Source organism: Labeo rohita, chromosome 9, assembly GCF_022985175.1.
Source record: "Labeo rohita strain BAU-BD-2019 chromosome 9, IGBB_LRoh.1.0, whole genome shotgun sequence".
NCBI lineage: Eukaryota > Metazoa > Chordata > Actinopteri > Cypriniformes > Cyprinidae > Labeo > Labeo rohita.
In genome coordinates, this window is record NC_066877.1 from 13,144,814 (window position 1) to 13,162,614 (window position 17,801).

At 34.7% G+C, this 17,801-nt stretch overlaps 1 protein-coding gene across 1 annotated transcript in view; it reads left to right on the forward strand.

Moving 5' to 3' along the window:
* The window catches only part of thsd7ba (thrombospondin, type I, domain containing 7Ba), a 245,242-nt gene that overhangs the window by 36,032 nt on the left and 191,409 nt on the right, over window positions 1-17,801 (forward strand). The window contains 1 exon segment of the mRNA XM_051118747.1: window positions 14,050-14,379. The gene's annotated coding sequence lies outside the window, so the exon portion shown is untranslated.

The window sequence follows — 17,801 nt, forward strand, 5'->3', positions numbered from 1 at the left end:
CTCAGAATTGCAAGTTTATATCTCGCAGTACTGACTTTATAAATCGCAGTTGCGAGTTTATATCTCACAATTCTGAGAAAAAAAATTCTCAGAATTGTGAGATAAAAAGTCGCAATAACCTTCTTTTACTTTTTATTCAGTGCCGAAAATGGGCTTCCATAGTTTCATGATCACATTTTAGAACTGGATTAAAAATTAATCATCAATAAAAATCATCAATAAAAATGAATCATCAATGTTTGTAAAATTTATTGGTGCTGTGTTTGAAGTGTTAAAGGGATAGTTTACCCAAAAATGAAAATTACCCCATGATTTACTCACCCTAAGTAAGCCATCCGAAGTGCATTACCTTCTTTCAAATGAATATAATTTTTTATATTAAAAATATTATACAGTTATATTAAAAATGTATTGGATTTTCCAAACTTTATAATGGCTGTGAATGGGGGTTGAGATTTTGAAGCAAAATAAAGTGCATCTATCCATCCTAAAAAGTACTCCACATGGCTCTGGGGGGGTTAATAAAATCCCTCTGAAGTGAATCGATGCATTTGTGTTTGAAAAATATTAACATTTAATTTACTTTTAAATCAGCTTTAAATTAACCCTCAGTGTAATCTGTCAAAGTGATGGACAGCCTTCAGATTTTTCCGTCACTGATAAAAAAAAAAAAAATTCCGTCAATGATGGACAATTTTCAGTCACACGTGACCTCTGCTTGATAGCAGTGTTGGATAGCAGTACTTCGAATTTCTTTTTTTCTCAATTTCTCTTCTTCTACCAGACAAACACTACTGACTTATTAATACTACCACTACTATTCTTTGTGCACATTCATCTGACGACACGTGCGGCCTCTAAAAACACCAACGAAGAAGTAGAACAACTTAATGACGAAACACGTTGTGATCAGCTTGTCCGTTCAGGGCTACTATAGAAACATGGCGGCCATAAATGGCAAATTCCATGTAAGGGAACCTGTGGTGTATGTAGATATAAATTGCTCTTCTAAGGTTATAATTGCATTTCTGTCAATAGATCCTCCTAAATATTACACACTGCACCTTTAATGTAAGACGTAAGTGACAATGTTCTTTTTTGGATCTCCATCTCACCACACTTTGAATGCAAGTATAAATCCACTGGTTAAAAAAAAAAAAAAAAATAATCTTAAATTCTTTTCTCCCATATTGCCATGTACATCAAAGTGAAAATAGATTATGAAAATAGTAAAAATGTCGGATGGGTCTCTTGGTTCTATTCGTCAGTTGGGGGTAGATATGAATTGGATTACGAAATTCAAACTTTTTTCAAAAATGAAACATGCACAGATGAATTGTTCACAATAAGATCAATAACATGCATTTAGAAAATAGATTGGGTGAATTTAATTTCATGCCAGGTTTGAACGGAGCCTATCTGAGCTTATCTGAATAAGATGCAGTAAAATACCCCATGCTAAAGTGATGCAACTGTTGGCCTTTTAGTGGCTAATTTGCCAGGCCTTATTTTGGTGATTTTTCAGGTGTTTATAAGATTATCCCTTCACACAGACAGGCCGTCTGTCACCTCGAGAGCCAGGCTTTAATTTCACCCATGGCTCCCCTCTCCTGGAACTCGTCCCTGGCATAATTGACTTTAACAGGTTTGAGCTCAGCTGTGGCCTGTCTTGGGACTCAACTCTTACTGGCTCTATCTCTCTCTCTCGCTCTCTATAGCACCTGATTAGTGGTCTGCTCCGGAGGGGAGGGCTTCTGGGATTTTTCTGCAACCAGGTGTCTGTTCAACCAGGGGGCCCAGTGTTATCGGGCAGCCGTACGGAACAGACCCGCTTAAGAATAATCCCGCTTCCCCCCGGACACGCGACGGACAGCCATCAGCTTGTAGCCTTCCTGTTGCTCACCTGGAAGTTATCATATCACATAGAGGGCGGGGAGAATGTTTTCGCCTGCGCTGTGTTAATTATAAATTGCTTAACGAGACGAGGCAGTCAGGTGGAACAGCAGTGCGGAGGGTTTAATTACAATTTCGCTTCTTTCTCTCTGCTGTAAACTCAAACCTGGATGTCTCGCCTGTGAATTTTTTTTTTTTTTCTCCTTCTTTTTTCGGAGGGGTTTCGCACAAACACAAATTTAAATTCTCTTTCACACACACTCACCCTCTATCTCTCTTGTCACACAGCGGCTCGCTCTTTTCCTCTCTGCCTTCCTCTTGCCAGATATCAGCATTCTGAGTGAACGGATCATTTATTTTTGGTTTCTGCTTCCTGTCTAGATGTTCTCCGCTCTCCCTCGCATGCGCCCAACCTCTGCTGCCTCTTGAAGGGAGGTGCTTTCTTCTTCCCTGATAAAACCAGCCACCTCAAATGCGGCCAATTAAAATCAGCGCTGACAAGTCTTTTTTTCATGTGCTGACAGGATCACTGTCCCTTCACCTGAGGGGGCTCCAGGTGTTTGTTCTCACGTGTCTTACCTCTCTTTTATATTTTAACTAGTTCTTCAAGAGACATCACACTTCTCTTTCCTTGCACCTGCTCTCAGACACTCATTATTTTGGTCTGTTTTTGACTTTCACAGCTTAAAGCTTTTAATGGAAGCTAATGAAGACCACACATCACGCTGGATTCTTACTTGACATTTTCAACACCCTTATCATTAATTGTTACACTTGGCTACTTCTTGTCATCACACTGAGAATCCTTCATAGAAGCGTTAATAGAATGAGGAGAATGTCAAATGGGGTGGAAGGGTTGTATTGTCATCCCCGAGGGATATTTAATGCCCTGAGATTTCTCTTTCATAGTTCGGGAGATTTAATGGAGTTCTCAATTATGATTTATTCAAGTATCAACTTTATCTTAGATGGTTCTCACAGAACTTTTCTTCTTATTATGAGGAATGAACACAGACTGAAATCTTTTTGTGTTCCACAAATGAAAGTCGTACAGTTTAAAAGACAAATGTCTGTGTTGTTGTTAAACTAAAACTATTTAAAATGTATTTGTTAACTCAAATAAAGCTGAAATAATAGATGAAAAACTTGAACTTAAACTTATATATCAAAGACTAGACAATATTTCTAATTTCGTTAAAGTAAAATTACAGTAAAAATAAAGCTAAATTTGAAACAAATAAAAATGACAAATGGACAAAATCACTAAAATGTAAACTCAAAATATAGAAATAAAAATGAATCCAAAATATTAAGTACTATATTAATAAGACAAATATGCTGATCATTTTTGGTTGCCCTATGCCTTGTAAGATCACAATTTATCTGATTTGAAGATGAGTTCTGTTCACACATGTAAAAACGCTGTTAAATATATAAACAGGTTGAATTAATGATGTGTACAGTGTGGCTTAGGTAATTTTAGTTTTTAAATATTTTTATTTTTTTTCCATCCATATTTGACCCTCTAACTTTAGCACTCCATTCTAATTCTTTTCTTAAAAAAGTGACCCTTTTAGACTTGCACTCTATTCATTTGCTAACTTGTTTTCTTAAAAACTCACTAGCTTCTCTATACTTATTCTTATTTTTAGTTTTTTCTTATTTTTTTTATTCTTTAAATTTTATTCTTATTTATAATGAACAAAAAGCCTCTAATACTCATTTGTAAGTCGCTTAAAAGCGTCTGCTAAATGACTAAATGTAAATGCAAATAATGAGAAATTAAATTTTTTTATTTTAAAAGCTTTGTGTTTATGTATTTATTTTTCTTTTTGGGTAGACTCTTGAGAATTATAAAAGATCAGTTGATTTTAGATTTTAGATTTTAGATCACTGTAAAAAAAAAAAAAAAAAAAAATGTGGTAAAAATGTGGCAGCTGTGGTTGCCAGAATTTTACTGTAAAAAATAGGGTAGCAACATTTTAGGTTTTAACTTAAATTTACATTTAAATAACTGCTATAATGTTATTATAACAACCTATGGAAGTACTAAAATCTGTTTTGTACCTTTTTAATAATTCAGTTCAATTCAAGTTTATTTGTATAGCGCTTTTCACACTACAAATCATTGCAAAGCAGCTTTACAGAAAAAGCAGATTTACAGAAAAGTGCTTAATACACTGATAACCACCAAAAACAGGTGGTGATGAGAAAGTCACATGATGAACCAAAGCAATCACAAACAGCTTTTAAATACTAACATATATAGATGTCATTCACACAAACACTAAACACCATCATGGTAACACACACGAAACTGAAATAATGCAATAAATATTAATTTACCAACATTTGATTTAACATACAACCCTAATATACACAACTGATAAGGAAAAAACTAAGAAGAAACATAGTTATTTCAACGAAAAAACAAAACAAAACAAAACAAAAAAAAACATCAAATGTGAAAAGTAACGCAGGGACTTCTTGGAATGTCAATTTACGGTTATTCACTGTAAATTAAACATACTTTTTCACTTCCAAAAATACTGTAAAATTACAAAAACTGTTTTTCACAATATATATCGGTAGGGGAACTTCCCGTTAACTAATTAATAGGGTTTACTGTAGCACTTTTACAGTCTTTTACTGTTAAAATCACAGTTGTTTTTTAGTGTTGCTAAATGTGAAGCACAGTTTGCGATAGTGTTATGGTCTCTTCTAATACTATACAGGAGACACATGTAGAAATTCTAGCATCTTTTTGAGTGCAGTATGAGAGATTGAGATTTGAGATACATTTGTCTACCTCTTAATGAGCAAGCCATTCATAGATTGATTGCTCCCAAAATGTAAAAACTGTAACTTGGTGCTATCACACCACTGCTAGGTTTGTATGAGAAACAGATTAAAATTAAAGTTGTTTTTCCATTGATAATCTTTCCCTCCAGTGAGCTGTTAATGGCTACAACCGGCTCACTGAGTCAGTGAGTTGAACTCAAGAACCGGATTGTTCCAATTCATAAACAAACTGGTAGGAGAAATAACAGAATTTTTAAAAACTTTGCGAAACGAGAACAAAAGTCTCCTTTTACCCATCAATTTAATCTCACTACTGCCTAGAAAAAATAAATGGAATTAAAGAGATCTCATTTGTGATTTTTCAACCCTCTGGGATATAGCACAGCTATATGCAGACAGCGTGGAAAACAGACAATGTGCAATCAATGGCTAGCACAAGCTATTCTCCGTCCGTTCAAATGAGTGAATGCATTTATTGGGATTTGCAGGCCTGCTGTAGCCCGAACAGGATTCTGAGATAAACACACAGACTCAGGAAGGCTTCTTTAAGCTGCTGGAGATAAAGATCGACCTATAGATCTCTACCCTCTGACCATAACTTATTTTTAAATCAGCATTTCATTGAAAGGCAAAGTGGTTTATTGTGGCTCTATCAGTTCAGTGGTGAATTCCAGCTGCTTTCTGCAGCACTGGGAACACGCTGTCTGAAATCATTAAAGCCATTGTCCCTCTGTATTCTTGGACCAAACTGAACAATCTCCTCCTAAAAAAAAAGAGGTTTAGTCATAGGTGAAAAAAATACAGAAGGAGAGAGAGTAATAATCCTTCAGTTATTTTAAAAGGGCTGTCTATCAGCAGAGAATGAATGTTCTGTTATGCAATATTCTTTAGTAGTAATTATATGAGGGTGTTTAACATGACCATAGCTAAAGCCTAACCTTTGTTTTAGTTTTGCGATTCACTTGAAGCTTAAAGTGAAAACTTTTGACAGATCTTCAAAATAGAAAATACCTTTGAAAATGACCTCTGTAATTGAAGAAATGGCTATAAACTAAATCAAATTTTGTACATCCATTGAATTTAGGGCATTGGCCAGTTTCAGACAGACTCTGGCACTTAAATGTCATCTTTGACTCTGAATCGAGTAGTTGGACTAAATGATTACGTTTTTCGTCCTCGCTGCTCTGTTTAATATAATTGCAGTCCAGGGGCTACTTGTTTATACCCTTGCATGTAATTGTTACTGGTAGCTAGTTCACAAAGAGTTTTCATCAAATTAATTGGAATGGCAGACTATTTGATTAAACTGTCTCAAAATTAATTTCCTTATCATATTTGGGTGAAATTGATTTCACGCAGTAAAGCTTCGAGTTTGGCCGTGTTGAAACTCTGTACTCCAGCTTTGTCTCTTTAAAGCTTGCCTGTCTGCACACATTTGCTTCACAATTAATCACACCAATTTAAATTCTCGGAGCACAGCATATGCTAGTAGACAAGCTAATTGTATCCATCAATTTTCGCAGCTCGTGTCAGATTTACATTACAGGCAACTTTAGCATGAGGCTTCCATGGATTACCAAGAGAGCAGAACACGGTAGATTCCTGTAATGAACCACAAATCCACATGTGTGAAGGAATTAGAGACATTTTGTTGTCATATTGATACTGAGGTAAATTCTAAGAAAATATCTGCTTAGGAATTACCTCCATGTTGTGGAATGTCAGACTACTCATATTATTTCACAGCTATCTGAGAATAAACATCCTCAAAATTTAGCTGAAATAACTATTGACTACTCTGGTATCTGACTCTTTATCATCAGAGTGTAGATGAGCTTTCATGTTTTATTTAAGACTTAGGGGCTCAAAATTATGCTTTTAAAGTTATTATTTTATAGTAAAGACTATATTTTTTGTACTCTTGACATTTCCTGCACTCCCAATGCATTGTTTTAAATTATATCACTTATTTAACTTAATTTGGTCTTTAATGTTATTTGTTTTGCAGAGAGAGCATGAACTGTTATTAAAATTACAGTTACAACATGCTGGAATGTAGGGCTGCGTGATATGGCCAAAAAAATGATCACGATAATATTTTTTCATATCAGTCAATATCAATAATTATCACAATAAATGTCAAATTTTTATTTCTTTCAAGGCGGATTTTTGCTGCAATGTGAAAATTGTAAAAACCACATAGTTAAATCTGGCTTTAAAATATTCCTTATGGTCAGAACTTGACAGACACTGTATGTTTTTTTTTTTTTTTTTTTTTTTTTTTTTTTTTTAAATTCTTCACACTTTTTCCAGTCATTTTTTTTTCTTAACAAAATAAATATCTTAATAGAAAAACAATATTTCGTAGTTCTCTCTGTTTTAATGAGTAATATTGTTTCAAATCAAGAAACAGATTTGTGTTACCTGATGATAATATTATTAATAATAATATAACATTTTTTGTCTCTTAGAAATACACATTTGACAGTAGCTTGAGGTAGGATGCAGACGTAGACTTATGTTCATTTTCAAAATCGGTAATATCCGTAAAACTTGTAGGAACCTCATTTTTATATGGTGAAATTAATAATAATTCTGACTGTTTGAGTTTTTTTTTAAATTAACCATTGCTCTTCCATAGTATCATCCATATCATGATAATAACAGTTAAACCCACAAATAAAGCACCTCAGTGTAATAAAAAAACAGTAGTCTAAATGCATTTAGTATAAATGCATAAACGCTAGCTTAATCACAAAATACTGTAATTATATTCCATTAATTATCCTTCAGTAGATTTAATACACATCTATATTAATAATATCATAAAATTCAACACAAATATGTCCACGTTTCTGGCACAATACCACTGTGTAGTTAGTTCTACTACAGTAAATCTATGGTAAACGATGGCGATTTGTAGATTAAATAGCCTTCTGACTGAACTGTTGCGCACAGTGTTTCTCCTATTAGTCAGTATAAAATGAGTCATTTGCGTTCTTTACTGAATTTAGTCGCTTCACACTGGCGCTGTTTAGTGACCAAAACTCAGCAGCGAGTGAACGCATCTGCTCTAGTAAGTTCGCGCCATGCCGCTGTTTGAACTTTGATCCGAGCGGATAAATGGTCCGAGTAACGCTTATCGAGGAAATTCATATCGCACGATAATTATTGGTATCTATTTATCGCCCAGCCCTACTGGGATGTGCTCAAGGTATTTTAGTCTATCATTATGGGTGCCGTGAGTTGTGCCCAGAGCCCTGGTTGTACGATTATAAATGATGAACAATGTACATTGCACATTGAACATCGTTTCCAAATGCTTCAGAAGTTTGTGTCCTATCCACCAAGGTGTAGAACTGTAGGACTGTCCTCATATGAATTCCCTCCTCGTTTCCTAGGCCATCAGTGTGCAACGTGACCTGACCTGTACCTACACTTGTTTAACCATCCATGTCTAAGCACCTGCAGCAGGGCCAGTCAGTGGCGACAGGATGACAGTGGCCCCCTGGGTTTGAGGGTCTCACAATAACCAGTGAGTTGATTGAGTTCACAACCCTGACCCCTCCACTACTCTTCTCTCTTCCTCTCTTCTCCCGTGCTGACTTCACAGCAAACTCATGATAAAGTGTAATGGCCTTCTCCCATGACCGCTGGCCGTTTAATTGATTTTTGCACGTGGGCGCAGGAGATCTGAATTATCTGAGAGATTTACCAGGATAGATTAACAAGACTGAATGGAAAGAGTCTGTCTGTGACGGATTTGTTTGTTGTATTGAAGAGCTGTGGTGGGAAAAAAATAATTAAATTGTTTAAATGTTGTAGAACTTTTAGAACTACATTTTATCCACCTTTTCTTTCAGTAGGAGCGGGTGTGGCCATTTGTACGTTTTATGGGTGTAGTTTCCGGTCTTATCCGCATCCAGCTATTTTTTAGCTGTACAAAACAGCTTGTTTTGCTGCTTGATATTGCAAATTGGTGTGTCTTACCATATTATTTTAATGTATTTTCTAAATTATGAGCACACTGGTCTGTAGAACAATTTTACCATTTATTGCATGGTGTTATTCCTCTTGTTATTTCCTTATAACATATAATGAACCGGAAATCTCATCCATAGGCTTACTTCCGCATTGAGGAAAAGGGTGGATATATATCTTTTGGGTTTGGTGGGTTTTTTGAAAGAAGTTTCTTATGCTCACCAAGGCTGCATTTAAGTAATTACAAATAAAAACAGTTTTGTGAAATATATTAAAGTAGGAAAAAAATTTACAGTATTTCAAAATATTTAATCCTGTGATATCAAAGCTAGTTTTCAGCCAGTATTGAGTGTCACATGCTGGTTTGGTGCTTAAGAAACATTTCTTATTTTTAATATTTAAAAAAGTTGTTCTATAATACTTGCTTTATAGGATTCTTTAGTTAATAGATTGTTCAAAAGACTTGCATCTATTTGAAATAGAATTTTGTCTTTACTGTCACAGATGATCAATTTAATAAATGTCATTTTAGCACTGAATCCACCAACTGCATCCAAGGCCAAATTATGAGAAAAAGAAATGATTAATTCATTGCTTGAGGTTATGCAGTCAACTTACCTTACCTCCTGATCTTAGTCGTTCATTCTTTTATCATGTCACATCCCCATAAGTTGAAGCTATGTAGTCTGTACTGAAAACAGAACTGATTAGTTCACCTCTCGAGTCTTCGGGTTTGAGTTGTTCATCCCCATAATACAGATAAAGTTTAAAGCATTAACCAACTCATTAACCATTTTTACCACATTGAATGTTATGAAAAAGAACCATCATGACAGAACTCAAAATTGTATAAATTATAAGAAATAAAAAAGCTACAATTTGAGACCAGAGATCCATCAGCTGTAAGAGTTTAAAAACTAATTATGTGTGTGTTTGTAAGGAAGTCTGGGAATTTTTAAAGGGGTCATGAACTGCCTTTGCCTTCTAATATTATCAAGATTTTATATAGGTGTGGAGGATTGTAGACTCGGAAGTAAATGCCCACTGCTATGATTGGCTAATAGTTGTGTATGTTTGACAGCCTACATCTTTCATAGATGGACGCTGCTGTGATTTAGTTAAAAAAAATGTATAAATAATTCAGTACATATCAAACTGTAAGGAGAGACAAAGCAATAGTGACCACGTATTGAAAACAGTTACTCACACTTGTGTTTTGCGACAGTACTGTCGAATATAGTTGGCACATCATCATCTTTTAGTTTCAGTCTTTTGGAAAAATCTTGCATCGAATTGTGCCTTGTTTGTAAATGAATCTGTGGTAAAATAAAGTGAACAAAGGACCAAGTTCTTACTGACATGGTCAAGAACTTTATTAAAAATAAAGTTAATCCACTTCTTCCTAATGCTGGGATCAGAAGGTAGGCAAAGCAAACACTGTTTTCCCTTAAGAATTTGTTTGATGCAACATTCTATATGTATTTACAGTTGAAATCAGAAGTAAACTTTCAAACAATGACTGTATGATTTTGAGATCGATCTTTTCACAATGAAGACATCTGAGGGACTCATATGCAACTATTACAGAAGGTTCAAATGCTCACTGATGCTCCAGAAGGAAACACAATGCATTAAGAGCCGGGGGGTGAAAACTTTTTGAATTTAAACATCAGGGTAGGGCAGTACTAAATGAAAAAAATATGATATTTAGGCAAAGTAAGAAAAATGTACATATCTTTATTCTGTTCAAAAGTTTTCACCCCCGGCTCTTTAATGTATCACTTTTCCTTCTGGAGCATCAGTGAGCATTATAATCTTCTGTAATAGTTGCGTGTGAGTGAGATTTCAACTGTAGGTATGCTTGGGCTATTTTTAAATATTTCAAAAAAATTTGAAGTAAGAATCATTTAAAGTATCATATGAAGTAGACTGGCTCCCTCTGTCAAAACTGAGGGGTCGAAGGTCTGTCCATATAAACATCCCTCGTCCACTTCACAAAGTGGAACGCTCTTCTAAATAGCAGTGGGGATTCCCCCGAGGGGAAGAGCTTAGGGAAGTTCGTGAGTGTGTGTCTGAAAGCAAAGTGGAACACAGCCCTAATCATTTCTTTTTCCAGTACAGACCCCATAGCCTCTAGTCCAACTCAAACCTGAACTCGAAGAGTCGAGAGGTGAATTAATCATTTCTTTTTCCTGTTCAAGAAAAGTACCAATAGGATGTTGCACATGCATGGTCACCATGAAATGAATGAATCCCTCGCTGAGACAGCTCAGTGTTCCCCAGTCATATTAAAGACTTGTTCAAATTGAACAAATCGCTCATGAACGACACATCACTAATGATAGACTGCTAGTCTGCATTTTTTGCTTTACATTTATGTAAAGTTCAGCTTTTGCACATTTTGACACTCTTGCACAGATCCATTGTCAGTGTCACAATCTCCTACCCAAACCGGTTATTCGGCTCCCCTACGAAAAGGAATTAGAAACCCCCAATCTCTTCTGCACGATTGTACTTGTACAGTTTTTTGCAAGGATATAGATCCAGCATCATTAAAGTTACCAGCCTGGCTACTACTTCACCTTCTCCAACAGATAAACTCTGTTTAATAACATCCACTTCATCCTCGTATCAGTCATTCCATTATGTCACTCATCCAGTTCTCCTATTGCATATAATGCATCTCGTATGTTTGCATTAAATAATGGCATAGAGTAGAATGAGAAATGATGGAACCTGCAAAATGAAGGGAACAGCTAAGATCTTCCCATTTCAAAACTCCAAGCTACCATAACACTCTTATTCCAAATAAAAGAAGAAATTGGAGAGCTTGATAAAAATGAAATCTTCAGCGCATTAATAATCTAAGATGGAGTCAACAGAAAGTTGAACCTGCCACTCTCCGTTGAGAGTTTTATGGGAAGCAATGTTCCAAGACCGATCCTTATGTGCTATCTCCTCACCACTGGAGTGTGACTGAAATCATATGAATGAATCGATCAGGTTTGTCCTTTGTGGTACAGTCCCTTCTGCATTTTTTTTTTCTCTAGCTCAGACTAAAACGTGCCACATGCTTGAAGTTTGGGAAAGCCATTTTGGACACAATGGTGGGCACTTAAAAGCCCTGGGAAATAAGACAGAGGTCAGAGTTGGCGGAGGGAGGTAGAGCGTAGCATTGGAAGTCAATATATGGCAGTGGGATAGAGAGAAGAGAGATGGAAGGAGGGCATGGGGTGTTAATAGAATGAAAGAATCAGCAGGATGAGCTAGCCAGTCCAGCATGCAGTGTTGACAGGTAATCATTGAATGTCAACCATGAGGAGGGAATAGAAGAAGCAGAACTCTGTCTCTTTACTGTTTTTAGTGGCTCTGATGGTGGATGACAGCTGATAAAGTGCAACAGTAATCCCACAGTGCCGACTGAAACTTGTGAAATGAGACAATGATAGGAGATGCTATCGGCTATAGATGCTTAGCATCTAAAACCCATGAGATATCATAATAAGTTTGACATCTGAGCTAATATACTCCAAAAACTTAAGACTTTTCATCAGTTAGACTGGATGTTTGTCTTATCTAGTTAAAAGAAGGAAAATCCTTAAAATGAAGAAAAACTTCATACTACCATTCAAAAGTTTGGGTTGGTAACATTTTTAAAAAATATTTTTGAAAGAAATCTATTTTTGAGAGAACAATACTCGCCAAGACTGCATTCATTTAGTGAAAAATAAATATACTCTAACTTTCTGAAATATTACAATTACAAAGAATCTGTTTTCTATTTGAATCTGTTTTAAAATGTAATTTATTCCTGTCATAGTAAAGCAGTCATTACTTCAGTCAGTCATTGTCACATGACCATTCAGAAATCATTCTAATATGCTGATTTGATGTTCAAGAAACATTTTCTATTATTATTACTAATGTTGAAACAGTTGTGCTGCTTAATATTTGTATGGAAACAGTGACATTTTTCAAATATTTTTATAAATAGAAAGTAAAAAAAAAACTAAAAAAACAGCATATATCTGAAATAGAAATCTTTAATATGATGAATGTCTTTACTATCACTTTTGATCAATTTATTGCATAATTTATTTTCTTGCTGAAAAAATATATCAATATGTAGGGAACTGCAGAATCCAGTCATAAAAGTGGAATAACACAGAGTGTCATGGAATTTGCCAAATTTGAAATGAATAACTCAAAATTTAGTCAGTATACTTAAATCAAAACATGATATGGACTTGTGCCTGTAAATATTAAGCTGCAAATAGACTATGTAACCCTTTAACTGTCACTCCCATTTTTGAACAGACATAAAAATGCACTATCCAGACTCTTTTTATAATTCATGAATGAAAACATTTTGTAATATGATTTCGATGTACATTTTCCATGGTAATGCAATGTCTGATTTTAAAATCCCTTTCAAAGAATGAATTTGGAGATTTTATTCATAAAACACAATAGGGAAAAAGGCAACAAAGAAAGCCTTTTTTTTTGACAAAGGTTATAACTCATGTTATGATGTATATTTTTTTAAGTTGCACTCTTGACATATATTAGTATTTACTTTCCATACATAACTTGTACCAAAAAAAATTGTAAAATATCTACTTAGGAGCCTTAGACCTTTCCAACAATGTATAATTTGTCATGATTAGATTAGAACTTATTGGTAATATGGTGAAGTAAACTCAGGCTTAAATAAAATTGTATGAAATCAATTCATTAGAGATGCTTTTGATTATTAACACTGAATGAAACCATTCAAATTGACTCCAGAAAAAAGAAAAGAAAACTGAATTTGCTAAAAATTAAAAAATGGAATTTTGAGAGAGGAAAAAAAAAAAATTCATATGGCCATATCTCAACTGTTTTTTTTGCTAAACTTGTAATAACTTAAAATAAATTGCTGTTATATCGTAAACGTTTCATGATTTCAATTAATTAGACTTTTTTTTCATATTTTTAAAATTTAACCATTAAAACAGGGTGTAGAAAAATTACAACGGAATTTGGAAAAAGATGAAACAGAATTTGGGAAAAAATGAAACGGATTTCATAGAGCCCTAAATATGCAAACTCTGAAAATCGCGAGGCTGAGTCTCCTGCGCTGAGCACTATTTTTGTGACGTCTGAGAGTTGTTTCCATTGTAGAGTATTTCAGATTGATCATTTATGAGGTTTCATGATATTTTGGAGGAGGCAGCGAGACAGCTCACTAGGTTTTAGAGCAAAATGAACCCGAATAAAACCGAATTCTCCAGGTCTCATCTATAAAGTATGTGCTGTTGTCTCAGGATTTTAAACTATTTCAGTTTTGTTTGTCCAACCTAAAACCCACTCTTTCTCTCGCCACTTTTGCAGCCCCGCTGGCTTCAGGACACTTCCTGGGAGGAATTTCCGGCAGTGGATACTTCATCCGGCAATTGCCAAAGGGTTATCTGTTCTCACGGTCGGTGATGGTGTGACAGACACATCTTTCACGCTCTGATCTTCCCGAGGGGGAGCCACTGAGGATTAGCTGGCAGATGATGCATCAGGGGGAGGAGGAAAGGCCGTGTTTATCTGCTGTCCCCGTGTCACAGAGAGCTTCTGAGGAGCATTCAGCTGCCAGCGGCATCAGCGGGCCTCAGCCATCCAGCTGTTCACCTCACTGCCACAGCTAAAGTGATGAGTCCCAGCCTTCCCTTTCAGGTAGATACCACCGTTTCCTCGCTCTAATTGCCCGCTAGCCCAATTCCCCGGTCTGGGCCCGACCGGCTTCGAGTCTGTAATGGGTGGAAGTACAGTGTTACGTGAGAGGTCTCTGCCAAGCCGCGCTTCCTTCTTTCCCTGTGCAACTAGAACTAATGAAGAGAAATAGCTGCCATTTTGGGTCCCCGTGCTCTCTGCATGTCACTTAGAGGAGACATCTATTCATTCGATTATAAGACCAGTCTGACAAGGGAGCTCAGCAGAGCTTTCTCATTGTGTAAAGGATGATCAGTATTTTAAAAAGCATTTTACCAGTGCAACTGAGGATTTTACCAATATAATATAGTTTCTTACCCATGCACGGTAGTGCAATCTACGTCTTAGGGTTTGGCATGTTAGTATGGCCCTGTGCATGCAGCTGTGCATGGATCAGCCAATCAGCTGATCAGTCATAGTGTCATTTTAGTACAGGCCATATTGTACTGGACTGGCAACCATTTTTTTCAGAAATTTCATTAATAAATTCTTATAAAATGTTTCATTGTATGGGTCAAATGATCAATTTTCTCCCATAAATACATCAAAACTTGATTTTTGATTAGCAATATGCATTGCTAAGAATTTCATTTGAACAACTTTAAAGGTGATTTTCTCAATATTTAATTTTTTTTGCAAGTTTCAAATATTGTCCTATCCTAACAAGCCATACATCAACGGAAATTTTATTTATTCAGCTTTTAGATGTATAAATCTCAATTTCAAAAAACTTACCCTTGTGACTGGTTTTGTGGTCCAGGGTCACAATTTGTGGAATTTGTAACAAAATGAAACTGAATGTTCTGATATACACTACCATTCAAATGTTTATAACAATTAAGGCTTTTAAAATCAATATATTAGAATGATATCCAACATTTTGAATTTTAAAAAGTCAGATTTACCATCACAGAAATAATTTTTAATATATGTTCAAATAGAAAACATTTGTTTTTATCTGTAATATTTCACAATATTGTTTGAATTTTTAAAAATCAAATAAATTCAGCCTTGTCGATCATAAAAGTCAGCTAAACTTTAAGGTGGTATTTTATTTTATTTTATTTTATTTTATTTTATTTTATTTCAGTCATTTAGCAGATTTATCCAAAGGCACTTACAGATGAGGACAATAGAAGCAATCAAAACCAATAAAAGAGCAATAATAAATTAAATGCTGTGAAAAGTCTGGGTTAGTCTAACACACTAAACATAGCAATGTTTTTCTTCTGATAAATAAAAAGAAAAAAGTAGATGGAATAGAAAGAGAATGGAGAATGCTGGAGTTAGAGGGTCATTTTTAATAATAAATAAAAAGAAAACAAGCAGATAAAACAAAAATAGAGTGCTAGCATTAGAGTGTTTTTATTTTATTCTATTTTATTTTATTTTATTTTATTTATTTTATTTTATAGTTTAGTTTATTTTTGCTTTGTTTAGTCATTTAGCAGACTCTTTTATCCAAAGTAACTTATCAACAATTTTTTTTTAAAATAATAAAAAAGGTAGATAGAATAGAAAGAGAATAGAGAACACTAGTGTTAGAGAGTCAATTTTATCAATAAATAAAAAGAAAACAGGTCAAGAATAGAAAAGGAATAGATGCTGGTGTTAGAGGGTAACTTTATTATAATAAATAAAAAGAAAAATTCGAATAGAAAATGAATAGAGAATGCTAATTAGAGGGTCATTTTTAAATAAAAAAACAAGTAGTTGTAATTGTTGCAAGTGTTAACAGGTCAAGTTTTTCATGAATAAAAAGAAAACAAGCAGATAAAATAGAAATAAAATAATAATAATGTCAGATGGTTTTATTATTTTATTTAATTTTATTCAATTTATTTTTTTATTTTATTTTGCTTTATTTTATTTTTTATTTTTTGTTGCACTACCAATGCTATTATTGAAAAAGTGACCAATACTGGAGGTCAGTGAGTCTGTAGCATTTGGTTGGTCATGTGACCTTAACGTGGCCCCTTTGGGTGACATGTAAAATCAATGTATTGGGCTATTGATATATTTGGCTAGTTCATCTCATGTAACTGTATAAAAATGTACTTTTTAATGAGGGAAAAGTTACTGAGTTCACCTTTAAAATGTTTTTTTTCTGCCTTTTATAAAGCCAGCTTGCTAATACACTGCAGGTAGAGGCTTATTATCAAGTTGTGTGCTTCTGTGATTTTTATGAACAAATAAGGCAGGCGGAAATGACAGGTGGTGTTCAAAGGTTTGCTTGGCTTGTCGAACACAAGCCAATTGGACGCATTACTGTATGGAAATTCAAGCGAAGGGAAGGCGTCTGTGATACAGTAAACAGGATTAGGAGCTTTTGTTTCCTTTGCTGTCAGAGCCGGTGGTGTCCTGTAGAGAGAGATCTAATGGAACGAGCCTGGCTGAGGCTGCATTAGACCTGCTACAGACTGTGCTTTAGTGCCTGTTGTGGGAGTTGTAATCAAACGTTAATTAGCAGGCCCACCTGTTTACAGACAGATCAGCTCCGATGCCCCTTCCCATGTGAAGATTTGGGAATGATCAGTAGTGTACGTTTCAAACAGACAATGCTGGGTTTTTGCTTGGCAGGCACAGTGGTCACTAGGAAACACTGCCTATTCTTTTCAAACATCTTATTTTCAGTTGGAATTTTTTTATGAGTATTTTTAATGTTCTTTGGACAGGGGAGAAAAATAGCACACAGGAGGTTGGGTGGACACAGTTGCTGATGGTGCTTTTGTAAAACTGCTTACCAGCTAAACTGTTTTGCACACATTCCTGTAAGTTTGTGCAAGCCAGTGACACTATTTTGTTGTCACATCTATTAATTTAATGAAAAAACACATTCATGTTGACTTTTTTTTTTTTTTTTTTGGCAACATAAAGCCAAAAGTGTGATTGTGATACAGCTGTACTGCTCAAACAAATACAACTATAGCAATGATATACTGTAAGAATATAAATTATTTTTTGAACAAAAAACCTTAAATAATTCTGTGTAATTTTAGAATTGTTTTAACGTTCAATTAGTAATTTTGAATTTTTGGCATCGGAATCAGATCAGTTCTGAATTTTTTTTTATTCTAGCATTCCTAGTTAGGTTTTAAATGCCGTGCATTGCAACTAAAATCTTAATGACATTTATGAATAATTACTAATAACATAATGACGTTTTAATAATATATTATGTCATATAATAATTATAGAAATAATTGAATTAATAATTGTACAGTACACTCACATGTCTAAGTGAATGAATGTTTTTACTTGATTGCACCACATGATCTTTTAGAGTAAATACATTTATAAGTAAATATTTATTTATGAAAACTAAAAGTTTTTGTGGATGTGAAAACGCAGAAAATTGAACCTGATCCAATTTTTTTTTATGACAG